The sequence below is a fragment of the Schistocerca cancellata genome, chromosome 5 (assembly GCF_023864275.1).
Source record: "Schistocerca cancellata isolate TAMUIC-IGC-003103 chromosome 5, iqSchCanc2.1, whole genome shotgun sequence".
Lineage (NCBI taxonomy): Eukaryota > Metazoa > Arthropoda > Insecta > Orthoptera > Acrididae > Schistocerca > Schistocerca cancellata.
This window is the reverse complement of record NC_064630.1, coordinates 442,149,983-442,167,394: the sequence shown is the minus strand read 5'-3', so window position 1 is coordinate 442,167,394 and position 17,412 is coordinate 442,149,983. Positions and strand designations below refer to the sequence as shown.

The following is a 17,412-nucleotide window of genomic DNA, read 5'->3' as shown; positions in this document are numbered from 1 at the left end:
CATCCTTGTCAATTTTCTTTATACTACTGCTAATATGCCAATTTTTAATTTTTTCCACAAATACTCCTTCAACTGAATGAGCAGTTTAATATAGCCAAATGCAGTTCAATTATTTCTTCATACACATGCTTTATTGGATAGTTTGACATTTCATAATCTCCGTAGACTTTCTGGATTTTAGTTTCTGAATTATTTTTATGAGTTCTGGTTTTGCACTCATTCCAGGTCCTAACAGTCAATAGTGAAATTGAAACCGCTTCAATTTACTTTGAGAAATGTATGGTACAACTGTGCTGTCTTACAGTATAATTATAATATTTGAATAAATATATTGTAAGACAGCACAGTTGTACCATGCATTTCTCCAAGAAAATCTAGACAGCAGTATATAAACTGAGCCAATTTGTTGCTCTATGTGGCATGACGATTTCCACAAGCAAAGCTAAAGTGGTGTCATTTCAAGCATTAGAGCCAGTAACAGCAGAAATTGTGATAAAAAGGACATATAATGGAACAAATAAATGTATTTAAACATATAAAATCATATGATATTTAAATGAATCTTTAAAGATTTAAGATTTCTATGGCTCAATGTTATGATAATTACAACATAACATTCGAAAGGAAATCTAGCTCTGCAGAATAGTTCCAAATATTATGAAAAACAGAATAAAGAGGAGGGGACAGCTTCAATGCACAGTAGTAAATACAACTATATCAGTCCAATGGTTTTAATCTTTGATGTCAATGATGACAATCACATATGAAGCAAGTTCCTTTTTCTGTAACTGTGTGTCAGTGTACCACATGAATGTGTGAGCTTCCAGAGAGGCATATCTCAGCAACTTCTTATGGAAGGATAATTACTTAAACATTAGTGTTTGATCTTGATCATAATTTTGATTGTTTTTTTCAACAGTTTTGTTAGTGTTTAAGTTAGCTAGCACAATTTCAGAAACAGTTTGACTGTAGAACGTATAAAAGGAATAATTGAGGTCTTTGTGATAAAAACCGAGGTTATCTGCAGTTGACTATACACTGATCATCTGGAACATTATGACCACTTACCTATAGACAGTATGTCCACCTTTGGCACAGATAACAGTGGCAACACATCATGGTATGGAAGAAAAGAGGCCTTGGTATGCTGCTACATGCACAAGTCACCTAATTTCCATAAACTCTATGAAGGGGTCAGATGAGCTCTGACATGACGATTGGGTTCCGATCTGATGATTTGGGGGGCCAGCACAACAATTAGAACTCACTACTGTGTTCCTCGAACCATTCCATCATACTCCTGGCCTTGTAAAATGGAACATTATCTTGTTGAAAAATGCCACTTCTGTCGGGAAACATGATCGTTATGAAGGAGTGTGCATGGTCTGCAACCACTGCAAGATACTCCTTGCCTTCATGGTGCCTTCCACAAGCTCCACTGGACCCACGTGAATGTTCCCCAGGGCACAATGGAGCCACCAGCAGATTGTCTCTGTCCCATTGCACAAGTGTCAAGGAGCTGTTCCCCTGGAAGACGATCGATTTGCACCCTCCCACTGGCATGATGAAGAAGGTATCAGTATTCATCAGATCATACAATGCTCTACCACTGCACCAATGACAGTGCAGATGGTCACTTGCCCATTTCAGTCAAAGTTGCCAATGTCACAGTGTTAACATTGCCACATGCATGGGTTGTCAGCTGTGGATGTCCGTCATTAAGAGTGTTTGGTGCACTGTGTGTTCAGACACACTTATGCTCTGCCCAGCATTAAAGTCTGATGGTAGGTCAGTAACAGTTCACCGCCTGTTCTGTTTTATCAGTCTGCCCAGCCTATGAGGTCCGACATCTGTAATGACCAGTTGCAGCCCAAACCCAAAACATCTGGACATGGTTTCACCTTTGTTTTGTCACATGTTGCCAACAGCCTTGCCACAGTCGTAACACCAGTTCCCGTCAGATCACCGAAGTTAAACACTGTTGGGCTGGGTTAGCACATGGATGGGTGACCATCCAGTCTGCCGAGTGCTGTTGGCAAGCACGGTTCACTCAGACCTTGTTAGGCAAGTTGAGGAGCTACTTGATTGAGATGTAGCAGCTCTGGTCTCTTAAACTGACCTACGGCTGGTAGAGAGGTGTGCTGACTACATGCCCTTCCATACCCGCATCCAGTGATACCTGTGGGCTGAGGATGACACTGCAGTTGGTCGGTACCATTTAGCCTCCATGACCTGCTCAGCCAGAGTTTAGTTTACTTTTGCCACGTGTTGAAGACACTCACAACAGCACTCATCGAACACCTGACAAGTCTTGCAGCTTTCAAAATGCTCATGCCAACCCTCCAGATCATCACTATCTCCCCTTGGTCAAACTCAAATAGATCATGTGCTTTCCCCATTCTACACATGGACATCATACTCACTGGTGTGTGTGTGTGTGTGTGTGTGTGTGTGTGTGTGTGTGTGTGTGTGTGTATAGCAGGCACTCCTGACCAGGTGATGTTGCTATCACTAGAAGAGGTTTATAATGATAAAAGGTCGGTGGGAATGATGTTCTCACTGATCAGTGCAGGAAGAACCTTGAAGTAAATGTTCTCACTACATTTTTACTCGCTAAATTGTTAAATACAGATTATAATCCTTTCCCATTCCTGTTCAACCGAGTCACTTCTCCATATTTAATGACATCACAGTTGACGACAAATTTTTTAATTAAATATTCCATAGGCCATATTCCTGGAAACATTATAATGCTGAATATGCCCAATGAATAACAACTACAAATAGAAATATATGTACATTGTTACATATTGATTATCTATTTGTACAAAATATAAGGAAGTTTAGGATTTAACATTCTGCTGATGACAAAGCAATTAGAGATCAGATAGAACAAGAGTGAGGAAGGAAATCAACCACATTCATTTCAATAGAACCATCCTTAACATTCACATTAATTAATTTAAGGAAATGATGGAAAACATGAATCTTGACTGCCCGATGAGAATTTGAATCCTGTTTCTCCCAAAAGTGAATCCAGTGTCTCAGTCTCTGAATACCTCGCTCACTACAGTTTCTACATGTACAGGGACTAGTAGACTACTTATCAGGAACAACCTGATACAAGTAATTTATTTTCAGTTTATCTGTAATAGAATGCTGATGTTTTTTGCTGTAAGCAAAATCTATAAACTTTCTGGTGGATATGGGGAGGGTAGGGGCTGAAATTAATTACCTCTAAAAAGACCCTAGTAACTTCAGTGGCTGCTGGACTAAAGGTGAGGAAAGTGTCAAGAAAAGCAGTGTGATGTGAACAGCATGAATTGAACATTCACTGCAGAGCTGCTGCTCCCAAACCTCTTGTAAAACAGCTGAAAGCAAAGCAGAGGCTTCAACAGTGTGTGCGACATAAGAACTTACTACCCTGAAATGCAAACAAATAATGTGGTGTGATTATCCTACTTTTACTACATTCTCATCACAAGTCATGTTTACATATGGAGAAACAAAGAGAACCACAAAATTCAGACTTTCTTCTTCTAACAGTGAAGCACTGCATAGGTTATGTGAAGGTTTTATCAACGAAATAATACCTTCAAATTCTCCTATACACATGCTGAGGCAAGGCAACTGACCAGATTCATGAAACTACTGTGTGTTCATTCAACTTCAATGAGTACAAGGATGAAGTAAGATCTTCTCTGACCTCAAACTATAATATTCCTGTTGAGTCATTGTGGACTGCATTGTAAAAGCAACTGAACATGTGTTTTTCTATACCCTTGCGTAACAGCAGTATGGAAATGGAGATGTCTGGGCTCTTGACAGACAATGAGATTGATACATGAGTCCACAACTGAAATGAGGGGGCTGAACCACTTAACTGTTATGCCCTCCATGGGAAGACTAGATGATTTCAGTGTTGGAGCATCCAGTCCTCTACACTCTTTACAGTTAGCAGCACAACAAGTCACAGACAGTTCATAAGTTGATGGCACATTTCTAGAGGCTTCATCCAAACAGACAAATGAAAACAATCCTGTTACTGTATTGGGATTGGTTTCAGTTTTTCTCAGACTGCTACTATCTTATTTAAGTCAGTTTGGACTTATTGCTAACTCTCACACAAGCTATTTTTTTCTGTAATTTAGACTATGTTGGTTGCCATCTAGCAGCACTCAACACATTCCTACTCAGCATTTGTTATGGATTCAGTGGTGTTGACCGCAGCACCATTACCATTCATGAACTTATATTCAGAAATTTATAACTGTATTACAGGCTTAGTACCAATGCCCTCCTACATCTCTTCAGGGATGTTTGACAATTCAAGTTTGATGAATGGTATAAAATTCCACTGATTTGTACGCACCAAGTCTCCTGTAATTTGAAATACTTCTCACAAAGAACAAATGCTATTGGCCCAGTTGTAAGGTGAAATTGTCTTCAGACCGAACTGGAAGGTGCTGTCCATACAATGGCAGAACATTTTGCCAGAATTACAGACACTGCCAGTCAACATCCATTATTCTGAAGCAACAGAATGGCTGCTGGGAGAGGCAGTTGAGGCCTTCAGTTTCACCAACTATGAAGCATGCAACTGTCCCTTTCTGATATGGGAATTGGATTCAGTATTGTGTTTAGCATGTGACACCCATCACCTGGTCGTGACATAATACATTATAATATGTTGCAGCACCTTAAAGGAAGGAGTGAAGAAAATCACTTCACCATTTTCTCTGGCTGACATGACACTTCCCCGAATCATGAAAGACAAGCTTTTTTAGTTATCCTCTTGAAACATTTCAGAGTAGTTACTGCAGCACTGCTCTCATAGCTCCATAAGACAAGTTGTTTTGATTATCCTCTTGATACATGCCGGAGTAGTTACTGTGGCATTGCTCTCACCAGCTGCATAAGAAGGATCTTAGGGCTACCTGACCCAACTAGAAGTAGGCATACGAAAGGTTTTCCTGTACAGGCATAATGTAACAGGTATAGTTTTTGACAATGGAACAGATATCATATTACTTTGAGGCATAATTCACTCTGACAGTTCCACAAGTGTGGTTTTCCTCAGACACATTCCTATCTTTATATAGTTCTCCTTCTCCCTGTGTTATTTTAAATACTGAGATGATGCCACCCTGCCTGACTGCTTAAAACATGAGAATTATGTAACGCAAAGTGTTGTTCTACATGGAAATGTCTTTTCTACAGGTTCATTTATTTACTCAAGATATAAGTATACAAGAAAGATCATATAAATTTACAATTTGTGTTAAGGAAACAAAATGAATTTACACATACAAAATGAATTTACACATACAAAATGAATTCACACATACAAAATGAATTCACACATACAAAATGAATTCACACATACAAAATGAATTCACACATACAAAATGAATTCACACATACAAAATGAATTCACACATACAAAATGAATTCACACATACAAAATGAATTCATACATACAAAATGAATTCATACATATGCACAAATACAAAATTAAACTGTAACAGTCTTTGCTCAGAAACAAGCAACTGCTACAGCATTTCTTGTCTCTTGAAAAATTCCTCTTTGTAGCATGAATCAGGGAAACGTGAACAGTGACACAGAATGTTTCATTGTCTGTACTTCTCCACATTCATACAGTGTTAGCTCTTACGTATCCCTATTTTACTAGGTTGTCCTTAGATTTGCCAATGCCAGTCTAAGTTGTGTCCAACTGACAAGCATTCAGCTGTCTTTACCTCTGCCCATAGTTCTCCTTTGCATTCCTTGACTGATGTATTTAGCGCAGACATCAACTGTAAAAAGTTCTTCCTATACTTCAGCCTAGGTCTTGGTGGAGTGTGTCCATCCAGTGGGTGTAGCTCACTTTCTACAATTTTCTTCTTTTTGGCATTTGTGGCTACATCCCAGTGTCCATTAGGAGCAGCAATGCCTGCCAAGCAGTACAATTTATCAACAGGAGTTAGTTTCGGGCATCCAGTAATTAGCCTTGCACTTTCATTGAGGGCTACATCTACTTCTTTCATATGGGCAGATTTATACCACACTGGACAGGCACATTCACCAGTTGAGAAACAGAGTGCCACAGCAAAAGTACACACCACTTGGGATTGGGCAACCTAATTACTATCAAGTTTCTGGATCACGATGTTTCGGGCTGACACCTCATGTTTGGTATTAGTGTAGTGGAGCCGGTGAGCGAGTGATTGGCCTAAGGTAACTTCAAAGTACTGGGGTTAAAACAACACTCCAGCTCAATGCCTTCCCAAATAACTTTGAATTTTCTTTTCATCCGTCTAATTTGCATGTGGAAAAATGCAGATCCAACTTTTGTGCGGGTTTGGCTTCAGTTAGTTCTAGTTATAGTTATCAGAAAACATTCCCAGAGCTCTTGTCAGCACCTGTTGTTCTTTTTCATCTTGAGATATGTAGATTGTCCACCATGGCCTTTAGGAGCAGCGCAATTACAAGTCTCTGTGCTGAGGTTGGTGAGATACCACATACCATCAGGAAAGGACTTTCATGGTATGGAAAGCTTATAAACCAATATCCACACCTCCAATGTAGCCATATCATACCACTGCTCACCCATCAATGAAATGGCTGATCCATAATCAACTGTGACCAATGATGCCTCAAGGTGGCTGCATGAAGGACTGCTGTTGAGAGATAGGTGTAGCTCATTTCAAAGTTTTACACCAAGAATGGAGCAGATCTTCACCTTGGCTTCTTAAGAGACCCAGAATAGTTCAAGATCTAACACAGTTTAGGATTGAATGCATTCCTGATTTAACGTTTGAGCCCTCGTTTCATAATATTTTAAATAGACATCAATGTGGTATACACTGACAGTTGACAGTCTCAATCATGTATTCAAGATGCACTTTGCAAAATAGTACAAATGGACCAGAGCAGCTAATGTCTCATAAAAGCATCTGCTCTGCCTACCTTAGTGCCCTATGAGCATTGCCACAAAAATACCCAGGGGAGAAAATAATATGAACAGCATTTGACAAAATGCTCCTCCTTCAACAGGAAAGGAAACACTGACATTCTACTTGGCATCAGTGTGTGTTAGAACCTTGGGAAATGGCAAGCAAACCAAGCAACCAAGGGGACATACAGGGAACACACATTACAAAGTGTCATTCCCTTGCAGACTGTCATTTTGTTGCCAAGTTGAAGTGTTAAGCAGAGAGTCATGGAACTACAGGAGGTGTAGTGGCTCACAATTAAAGACAACAGGCTGCAGTTCAAGAAGTCAATTATTTGTATACAGTTTGCCTCATACTGATAACTTTACTACAATGAAGCCCTACAACTAAGATTAAAAAGTAGTTTTTCTACACAAACATGCAATAAGAAGTTGTGTGAAGTTGGTTGATATACCTCTTCAGTTCAAAGTCACACAACTAGAAGTAAAATTGATGTCAATATAGACAATGCATTTTGTTAATAAGAGTTCAGAATGGAATTTTTTTACTCTGGTATAAAAACCAGTAGACAACAGATTGAATATCTAGGGATATTCAATATTCTAACACAAAGCAAAATAACCCATCATTAGCTACTCCTTTACAACTTGCCAATATATTTGGAGTCAGCAATGAAATTCTACAAAACTTTGCTTTATATATTGAACAAATCTTCGCTTTGCCAGTATATAGACTGCTGGTACTAGTCTGAGTAAAGCAAGTGCTTTGAAGTATTGGTTAAAACAGCAGCTTATTAGTGTAAAATGAGAAGCAATGGCTTTTTCAAAGTACCTGTGTTTCTACTAATTTACATACATAAAGTAATACAGCAGTCATTCCAAAAAATATTGCCAGTGTGAGTAGATTAGCAGCAGTCCTAATCTTTAGTTGGTATGCTTTACAGAAGTAAGCTGCAATGGCTTCTTCTGCCTGTTGATGTGTAACTTGATTCATACAATATCCTTTAAGGTCTTTCCATGACGAGATTAAAAAAATCCATGACATATCAGTGAGCCGTAATACTGTTTGGGAAATCTAATCTTAAGTCCTCTGTTACACATACCCTTTACTTTAAAATTTAAGAAATTAATAATTTATAAACTCCTTAGAGATTTCTGTAATTCCAGAGGCAGAGCATTCACTTCGGCCATTTCATTTGACCTCTGATCATTCAGGTCTCCATCAACCTTCCATCATATTTCTTTATCATATATATCAAATAGAATGTACTACTGCTCATCACATAAACGAAGTACAGAGCAGTAAACAGGCACATTTAGATTAGACCAAGCTATCGGACAAAGTCTTCCTCCAGATGTAGAAGCACTGGTGCACCCTGCTTTCCACTGCGGGTGCAATGTACACTGACGAGGCTTCTTTATAGCCTCGCTACCCTTAGATGCCGCATCTGCAGTGGAAAGCTAGAGTTGTCATAATATACCAACAACATTACCACAGCCTCTATTGACAATAACCTATACAGCTCATCCACAAATAGATCACCCATGCCATCTTCTCCCCCCTCAGACACAACTCAACATATTAACCAGGCACCAACCAACACTCCACTGATCAACCACTATCACCCTGGCCTTGATCAGGTCAACCATTTAATTCACCAGGACTTCAGCAATACCTCGTTGTGCCACAAGATGGGATATCCTAACCAAAATCTTACCCACATCATCCAAAGTTGTGTTCCACCACTCACAAAACATACAGAATATCCTTGTCCATCCCAATTCCAATCGTGCTCTCCATGGGTCATTCCTTGTGGTCAAATCAGGTGTAAGAATTGTTTCATATATCCACCCATCACCTCTTACTGGAGTCTACTCACAGGCATTTCTTATCCTACAAAAGGCAGGCAGCTGTGTTGTACATCACCTATGCTGCAATTACTGTACAGCATTCTGTTTGTCTATGACAAGTAACCAACTATTTACTAACATGAATGTCACCACCCAAACTGTAGCAAACTGTGAGCTTGTCCATACAGTTGCTGAACACATTACACACAACAGAAATATATTCAACAGCTGCTTCACTATGTGAGCTATCTGGATACTCCTTTCCAGCACTAGTTTTTCTGAACTATGCTGGTGAGAATTCCCTCTCCAGTATTTTCTGCAGTCTCACAATCTCCCTGGCCTAAACCTCCACTAACCTGTTTCCCAGTGCCTCACCTTAACTACCTACCTACCTACCCCCCCCCCCCCTTTTCTCTCTCTCTACCTCTACCTCTCTCTCTCTCTCTCTCTCTCTCTCTCTCTACCTCTACCTCTACCTCTCTCTCTACCTCTACCTCTACCTCTCTCTCTACCTCTACCTCTACCTCTCTCTCTCTCTACCTCTACCTCTACCTCTACCTCTCTCTCTACCTCTACCTCTACCTCTACCTCTACCTCTCTCTCTCTCTACCTCTACCTCTACCTCTCTCTCTCTCTACCTCTACCTCTACCTCTCTCTCTCTCTACCTCTACCTCTACCTCTACCTCTCTCTCTACCTCTACCTCTACCTCTCTCTCTACCTCTACCTCTACCTCTCTCTCTCTACCTCTACCTCTACCTCTCTCTCTACCTCTACCTCTACCTCTCTCTCTCTACCTCTACCTCTACCTCTCTCTCTCTACCTCTACCTCTACCTCTCTACCTCTCTCTCTCTACCTCTACCTCTCTCTCTCTCTCTCTCTCTCTACCTCTACCTCTACCTCTCTCTCTACCTCTACCTCTACCTCTCTCTCTACCTCTACCTCTACCTCTCTCTCTACCTCTACCTCTACCTCTCTCTCTCTCTACCTCTACCTCTACCTCTACCTCTCTCTCTCTCTACCTCTACCTCTACCTCTCTCTCTACCTCTACCTCTACCTCTCTCTCTACCTCTACCTCTACCTCTCTCTCTCTACCTCTACCTCTACCTCTCTCTCTCTACCTCTACCTCTACCTCTCTACCTCTCTCTCTCTACCTCTACCTCTCTCTCTCTCTCTCTCTCTCTCTCTACCTCTACCTCTCTCTCTCTCTCTCTCTACCTCTACCTCTACCTCTCTCTCTCTACCTCTACCTCTACCTCTCTCTCTCTACCTCTACCTCTACCTCTCTCTCTCTACCTCTACCTCTACCTCTCTCTCTCTACCTCTACCTCTCTCTCTCTCTACCTCTACCTCTCTCTCTCTACCTCTACCTCTCTCTCTCTCTACCTCTACCTCTCTCTCTCTCTCTCTCTCTCTCTCTCTACCTCTACCTCTCTCTACCTCTACCTCTCTCTACCTCTACCTCTCTCTACCTCTACCTCTCTCTACCTCTACCTCTCTCTACCTCTACCTCTCTCTACCTCTACCTCTCTCTCTACCTCTACCTCTCTCTCTACCTCTACCTCTCTCTCTCTCTCTCTCTCTACCTCTCTCTCTCTCTCTACCTCTACCTCTCTCTCTCTCTCTCTCTACCTCTACCTCTCTCTCTCTCTCTCTACCTCTCTCTCTCTACCTCTACCTCTCTCTCTCTACCTCTACCTCTCTCTCTCTACCTCTACCTCTCTCTCTCTCTCTACCTCTACCTCTCTCTCTCTACCTCTACCTCTCTCTCTCTACCTCTACCTCTCTCTCTCTCTCTACCTCTACCTCTCTCTCTCTCTCTCTCTCTACCTCTACCTCTCTCTCTACCTCTACCTCTCTCTCTACCTCTACCTCTCTCTCTACCTCTACCTCTCTCTCTACCTCTACCTCTCTCTCTACCTCTACCTCTCTCTCTACCTCTACCTCTCTCTCTACCTCTACCTCTCTCTCTACCTCTACTTCTCTCTCTACCTACCTCTCTCTCTACCTACCTCTCTCTCTACCTACCTCTCTCTCTATCTACCTCTCTCTCTATCTACCTCTCTCTCTATCTACCTCTCTCTCTATCTACCTCTCTCTCTATCTACCTCTCTCTCTATCTACCTCTCTCTCTATCTACCTCTCTCTCTATCTACCTCTCTCTCTATCTACCTCTCTCTCTATCTACCTCTCTCTCTATCTACCTCTTACAAGCTCTAACCTCTGAAGTCCTTTTGTCTTCTGGTACAGTCACTGGGCCATTTGTCAAAAGGACTGTTTCACACTACCCACTTAACTACTCCTTGCCTCATAAATCCTTCCTACCCCTTCCCCTACTCCATATGTCTGGGCACCTGCTGTGCTTAATCGACAACTAGTCTCGCCATGGACATGGTCACAAGCGTTTGGGTTTGTGTGTGGCTGTATGCTTGAACATGTGTACTTCTAGTAAAGAAAGAGCAAGACCTCAAAAGCAAGTAAAACACTGTATATGTTGCATGCTTCTAAGTGCCACACATCGATCAACTATAGGCAAGTGGCCACCTTTCCTTTATTTTGCATATTATCCACCCACAAATTTCCATTGTTACTATACTTAAGAAATATAGAATACTTTAGGACACTTATGAAAAATACAATGAAAGAAAAACTAAAGTGTGAGCCTCTTTGTCTCATGAGATTTCAGTTAATTTCTTTCAGTTCATTATTCTTGTTCTTTTGTAAGAGAGGAAGTGAGAGGGTGTTACAACCAGTTTAAATCTATATAATCACTGTTGGTATTTTACATCTATTATTACCCGCATGTATATATTCATCAAGTCACTGTATCATGTATATTGAGTAAGGGGAAAATGATGGTCTACTATGCCCATTATGCCTCAGAAAAAAGAAAATCTTGTCTACCTGATCACAGTACTTTACAACACATTTTCCTATTGGACGTGGTTTGCTGCTGCCTTCTTCCATCATTTGAACTGACTACCCAGCCAGTTATTGGGCGACCTACGTTCATAGTCACACTAAGGTGATCCTGCACCCTTGACAAAACTCAAAAAATTTGAAGCATTCTAGCTCAAATAGTTTCCCAGCATTGATCAAGTGTGTCTTACCTCCAACCTTCTCTCCAGCTGTATCCTTCATCTTTCTCAATAATTTAACAGGAAAACTGCTTTGGATGGACACAGAATCACAAACATATTTGGCTTTGGCTGTGCATTTCTGCACCCCCTTCATATAACTGTTCAATATTGTTTGCCAAACCAGATAACAAACAAATTGCTGCACTCTATCATGAGTTGTTAGTATTGTCCAGTTTTATTAATTCGTAAGATCATATCTTTAAATTCATAATTAATTTCACCAAAAAGGATCATAGCACCTGTTGCTGTTTCAGTGGTTCATTTGCCTGTATTGGTCATATCATGCAACACAAGGTGCTCAGGTGCTAAGTTGTTCTGAAGAGCAGCCATAGCTTGCTGTCCAGAAGACTACTTTGTATTAGTGTCTCTCTCTAGTCTTTTTAAGACAATCAAGTAAAGCCCCTCACCTCAAAGCAGAGCTGCTGATGTAACTGAAAAACTGCACCACTTTTCCGGAAAAGTGATCATTAGAGCAGACACTTCCAGAGCATGCATGTCAATGAGCTGTGTGCTGCACAATGCATAAATTTAGCAAAGTTTTTTTTTTTGGTTAAATGGCTCCACATTTTCCTGCTATGTCCAAGTGATTATCCAATCCTTAGGCACAACAGTTCTGAATGTCCAAAGCCATCACTGTTCATCTTGTACAATATTTCTTCTGATAAGCCTCTTTCGGTTTTCCGATGACTTAAGATGAAGTCAACTGAACTTTCTTCCATTGAAAAGTCCTCATCGTTAGTGTAGACACACTGAATGATTTGATTCCTTTGTTCTACAATTGCTGTATCCATAACATAGTCAAACAACAGAGAAGTACTTAGCACTTTTTACCTTGCTCATTATTTCAGCTCTAGATCTACACATGTATACAGCATAGCAGAGGGTGCCTTCTGCCACTACGAGTCATTCCCTATCCTGTTTCAGTCGCAAATGGAGTGAGGGAACAATGAATGTCTATATGCCTCCATAGAAGTGCTAATTTCTCTTACCTTTTGTGTAAGGTCACGAATGTATGTTTATGGTAGTAGAGTCATCATGCAGTCAGCTTCAAATGTCAGTTCTCTAAATTTCTTGAATAGTGTTCCTAAAAAAGAATGTTGCCTTTCCTCCAGGGATTCCTATTTGAGTACCTCAAACATCTTTGTAATATCTGTGTATTGATGAATCTACCAGTAAAAGATCTAGCAACCCACCTCAGAACTGCTTCAGTGTCTTCCTGCAATCCAACCTGGTGGGTGCCCGAAGCACTCTAGCAGTACTCTAGAATAGGATGCATTGGTGTCCTACACAGTCTCCTTTACAGATGAACCACACTTTCTGAAGATTCTCCCAATAAACTGATGTGCCTGTGTTCAGCAGCACACTACTAATGCTGTTCTCAAACATTACTCGATTGTTTTGCCTATTCATCTACTTTAACTTAAATTTTTCTACATTTAGTGCTACCTGCCATTTATCACACTAATTAGAAATTTTATGCAAGTCATCTTGCATTCACCTACAGTCACTCATCGACAATACTTTCTTGTGCACCACAGCATCATCAGCAAACAGCACCGGATTGCTGCTCGGCCTGTCCGTGAGATCTGACTGACTGACTGAAGAGGGTTATGCGACATTCCTGATGATACCCTTGTCTTCGATGAACACTTGCCATTGAGGGTACAATATTGGATTCTATAATTTAAAAAGTTTTCAAGCCACTTACATGTTGGAACCACACTTTTTTTTCAAATAAAATACATTTGTGATGGATGTCTATTTGATAAATTAATTTCTTTAAGATGCTACTTGGATGAAACAAAATGTGGCAACTGTGTGTGTTAACAGTCGCAGAATGGGTGAAAGGTTTCTTCTCACAGGCAGAAGATAGGACAAAAGGGGCAGAAGAACTTGCCTATTTCCCAGGGTTAATTCTTCCATTTTGTCTTATCAATAAATCTCTGTTCATTTCACAAGGTATAAATCTAGTTCAAGTCGATCTGCATTTCTTTATCACCATTCATTCAATGACGATAATTTCCTGGAAACAGGAGTATCATCAGCTAACCATCTTATAGTATTGCTGACAGTCTTTATAAATCATTTATGTACGCTGAGAACATTCTAGTTCCTATGGCACTTCCCAGGGCACACTCAAAGTTACTTCACTTTTTGTAGAACATTCGTCATCCTGTGTACCATACAGGGCTCTATTAGTTTAAAAAAAGTTACTCTGAATGACTATTTTGGTTAGCAGCCACTTATGTGAACAGAGATGTTTTTTGTAAAACTACTGGTTAACTTGCATCTATTTTTGTGAGCGACACACAGTGAATGATAGCTTCAAGTGACAAAATGTGACCAAATGTGTACCCACAAAAGTGTCCTTGGTTCGCAACATCCAAGACACTGCCTGTTGTCCGCTACGACTGGCGATGTTTGAATTCAAATGTGTCTGAATCTTGCCACTGCAGCACATGTGACTCTTGACAGCAACATCTACAAATCTTCTCAACATAGTGCTGAAGTGGACATGCTGGCTACTATGAATACTTACCTGATTTAAAGAAAACTATCCAGAGAAAAAAATTAATTCCTTTGCATCTGACAGCTTGCTGTCTTTGCTCAGTAAAGGACTGATTTTTTTCATTATTCGTCATAGTTACTGAGCTGCTTGAAACTAAGTAAATGACAGCACAAAATTTTTAAGAGCTCGCAGAGATAAAACTTAATTGCACTGACTTCACATTTTAGGCCATACATTATGGTGTATGAAATGTAACCAACATGTTTAAATTGTATTTAAATTTCAGTGCAGAATGATCTATCTTCATTCTCAAGACATTTGTTTTTACATCAGCAGGAGGCTCGCGTGTGGCATGCCCAATTTCTTTCCTGTTCATCCAGAAACACGATTGTAAAAATCATCATACCAGTGCAAGATATCAAAATGATGTTTTTTGCAAATAACAGCAGGCAAAGAGGATCCATTTTGTCATATGATTAACACTGAAAATGTTTCAGGCAAATTTCTGAGCAGATTAAAAGCAAAACTCCCTATAAATCTTACAACGGGCTTTTATCCAAAGTTTCATATCCAAATGAAGAGGGAGAATGAGAAATAGACAAACAGGGTATCAACCTGACCAGTGTGAGGTCTAGTTTTGCAAACAAATATTTGCTTACTTTAAAGTAATTGGGGTGACTAAGAAAACCATAGTGAGTTGAGGGAGAACTGAAATATTTCACAAACATTTGCTGTTAGTAATGCGAATAAAGTGTCAAAAGTTAATCTCTTCACGGCCTAGTTTTTTTGCACGTAAAATGATAACATATTTAACTGTGAGAAAGGCTTTCTTTGATCAAGAACTAAATTTAGGATATTTTTAATCTGTGGTGATAGGAAGGCAAATGAGATGTTAGTGAGAACAAGATTTCGGAATAAAACTTACAAGCAAAAAATGAAAAAGAAGTCAAACATTTTGTGAAATGATTTTTAAAAGAAATGAGATAGATTAAAGATGATGTGTCTTTGAATGATGCTTGAAATCATGTACAGCAATTGAGGTGCATCAAATGTTACTCTAGTCTCTTATTTCTAACTTTTAGACAAATAATTTCACAAAAAATTTGACCTTTCTTGTTTTTTTTTTTAAAAAATCATGTATCTTACTTATGTAGATTATTTAGATTAATTTAAATAATTGGCATTATCCCTGACTGTTAATGGAATACATACCTAGCAATAAAATATCATCAAAATGTTTTTGTTAGTTCAATGTGTTTAATTAAGAACTTAATGTATGTGATATACTGGGATTGATGAGTACACACTTAAAGACCACGTACTTTGGCAAGATCTTAAAAATATACTTTGAGATGCAATGCAAAGAATATAGACAAAGATTAATACACAAAACAGGATGTAGGATTGCAGCTGAGTATGTTAAACTATAAGTCAGGCTTGTCCAAACTGCGCCCCTGGGGTGCTAGCGCCCGCGGCCAGTGCCCCGGGCGAATTCGTGTGTTGTCGCAGTGGCCAAGCTGTGGCGCTTAGCTGGCCCTGCAGACCACCCGCCGAAGCCTCGCCATGCCGCTGTAGCGCGCTTCGTACGGCCGACAGGCCGCCGCGCCAGCAGCGGCCAAAAGCGAGACAAAGACGTAAGGTTACAATGGATCGAGATGGATGGTCAATAGCAGCAGACAAAAAGAAAGAGAAGCGGGGCGGTCGCACTATTTAAACCCGAGTGGTAAATTAATTTCCTTTCTACTGCGGTCGAAATATGGCAAATATTTAGTATGTCATCGGAGCCTCATTATTTAAAAAAGTACTTGATTGAACGGCACTTTAACAACTGTCACAAAGATCAGTTCGAAAATTTGTACCAAACCTACACTAAATTGTTTCCTTGAAAAAGAAAAAAAGTGTAAAGTGTTAATTGTCTTCTTTAACAATGTTGACTGTGATAATTAAAGAGATTTATAACCTTAATTCTATTTTTAATAAGTTTTCAATCTTGTTCAGTTAAAATTATTACGTACAAAACAGAAAACTATGGATCCGATTTCTAAACTCTGAAAAGGGATACAAAAAGCTGTAGCACGAAGTATAACAAAAAATATTTACTTGCAACTACTAACAGTAAGAATGAGACTGTATATTCCTTACATAAAATTATTTCTAAAATAGAATATTTATGACTCTAGTTCATTTAAGAAACTGATACATTTTTCAGAAGATGCCTACTGTACATATGACGAATGTGCATGTGCAGTACTAATAGAATCAACCTGTGAGTCAGAAAATTACTAAGTTGTTCTTCGATTCTTGTTTTGGATATTGTTTCCTAAAGCTTTGCGTAGTAATTCTGCCACACGAACACTAGTTGTTACGTGAACTGTAAATGGTTTGCTTGTTTCACCGCTCATCGACCTCTTCTTTTACAGAGCTGCGCTTCGTCTGTTATTTTGTTTTCGTTGGCTCTGGCCGCGGGACAGTCAGCTTTGAGCAGTACTGTGCGGTCTCCCTCGCTCCTATGGCGACACCAGCGACACACAGTCGCGGACGGGGCACTGAACTACATTGCCTTGCACCTGCGGGGCGCGGGCGCAATTCTTGGATGAGCCTGCTGTAAGTAGTAACCTGGTCTGAACTCAGGACCCATAATGATTCTCATTGCTAGCCAAAGATGCTACTGCTACACCACAGATACCTCATGGGGGAACTCAATTGCTTTGCCGTACTTCTGTTACTCAATCATTCTTCTGCACTTACTGAATGTTGAAAGTTTGTAGTCACATAAGAAACATTCTTCTTTAATTCACTGATGTGATAGTCAAATGTATCTCTGCTCTTGAAGAATTTGTCTGGTGACCTTCACAGCTGATGATACAATAAATGAAATTGTCCATGAAGATTCCTCCCTTTGTAAATTCATGCACAACACTCCTCTATAAACTTATTTTCCTAAGTAAAGCTAAT

At 39.9% G+C, this 17,412-nt stretch overlaps 1 protein-coding gene and 1 pseudogene across 9 annotated transcripts in view; one reads left to right on the top strand and one right to left on the bottom strand.

Annotated features, from left to right (window-relative positions):
- The window catches only part of LOC126188976 (glucose transporter type 1), a 1,320,264-nt gene that overhangs the window by 231,228 nt on the left and 1,071,624 nt on the right, over positions 1-17,412 (bottom strand). The gene's annotated exons all lie outside the window — the stretch shown is intronic.
- Positions 1,921-2,038, top strand: LOC126189054 (5S ribosomal RNA; annotated as a pseudogene).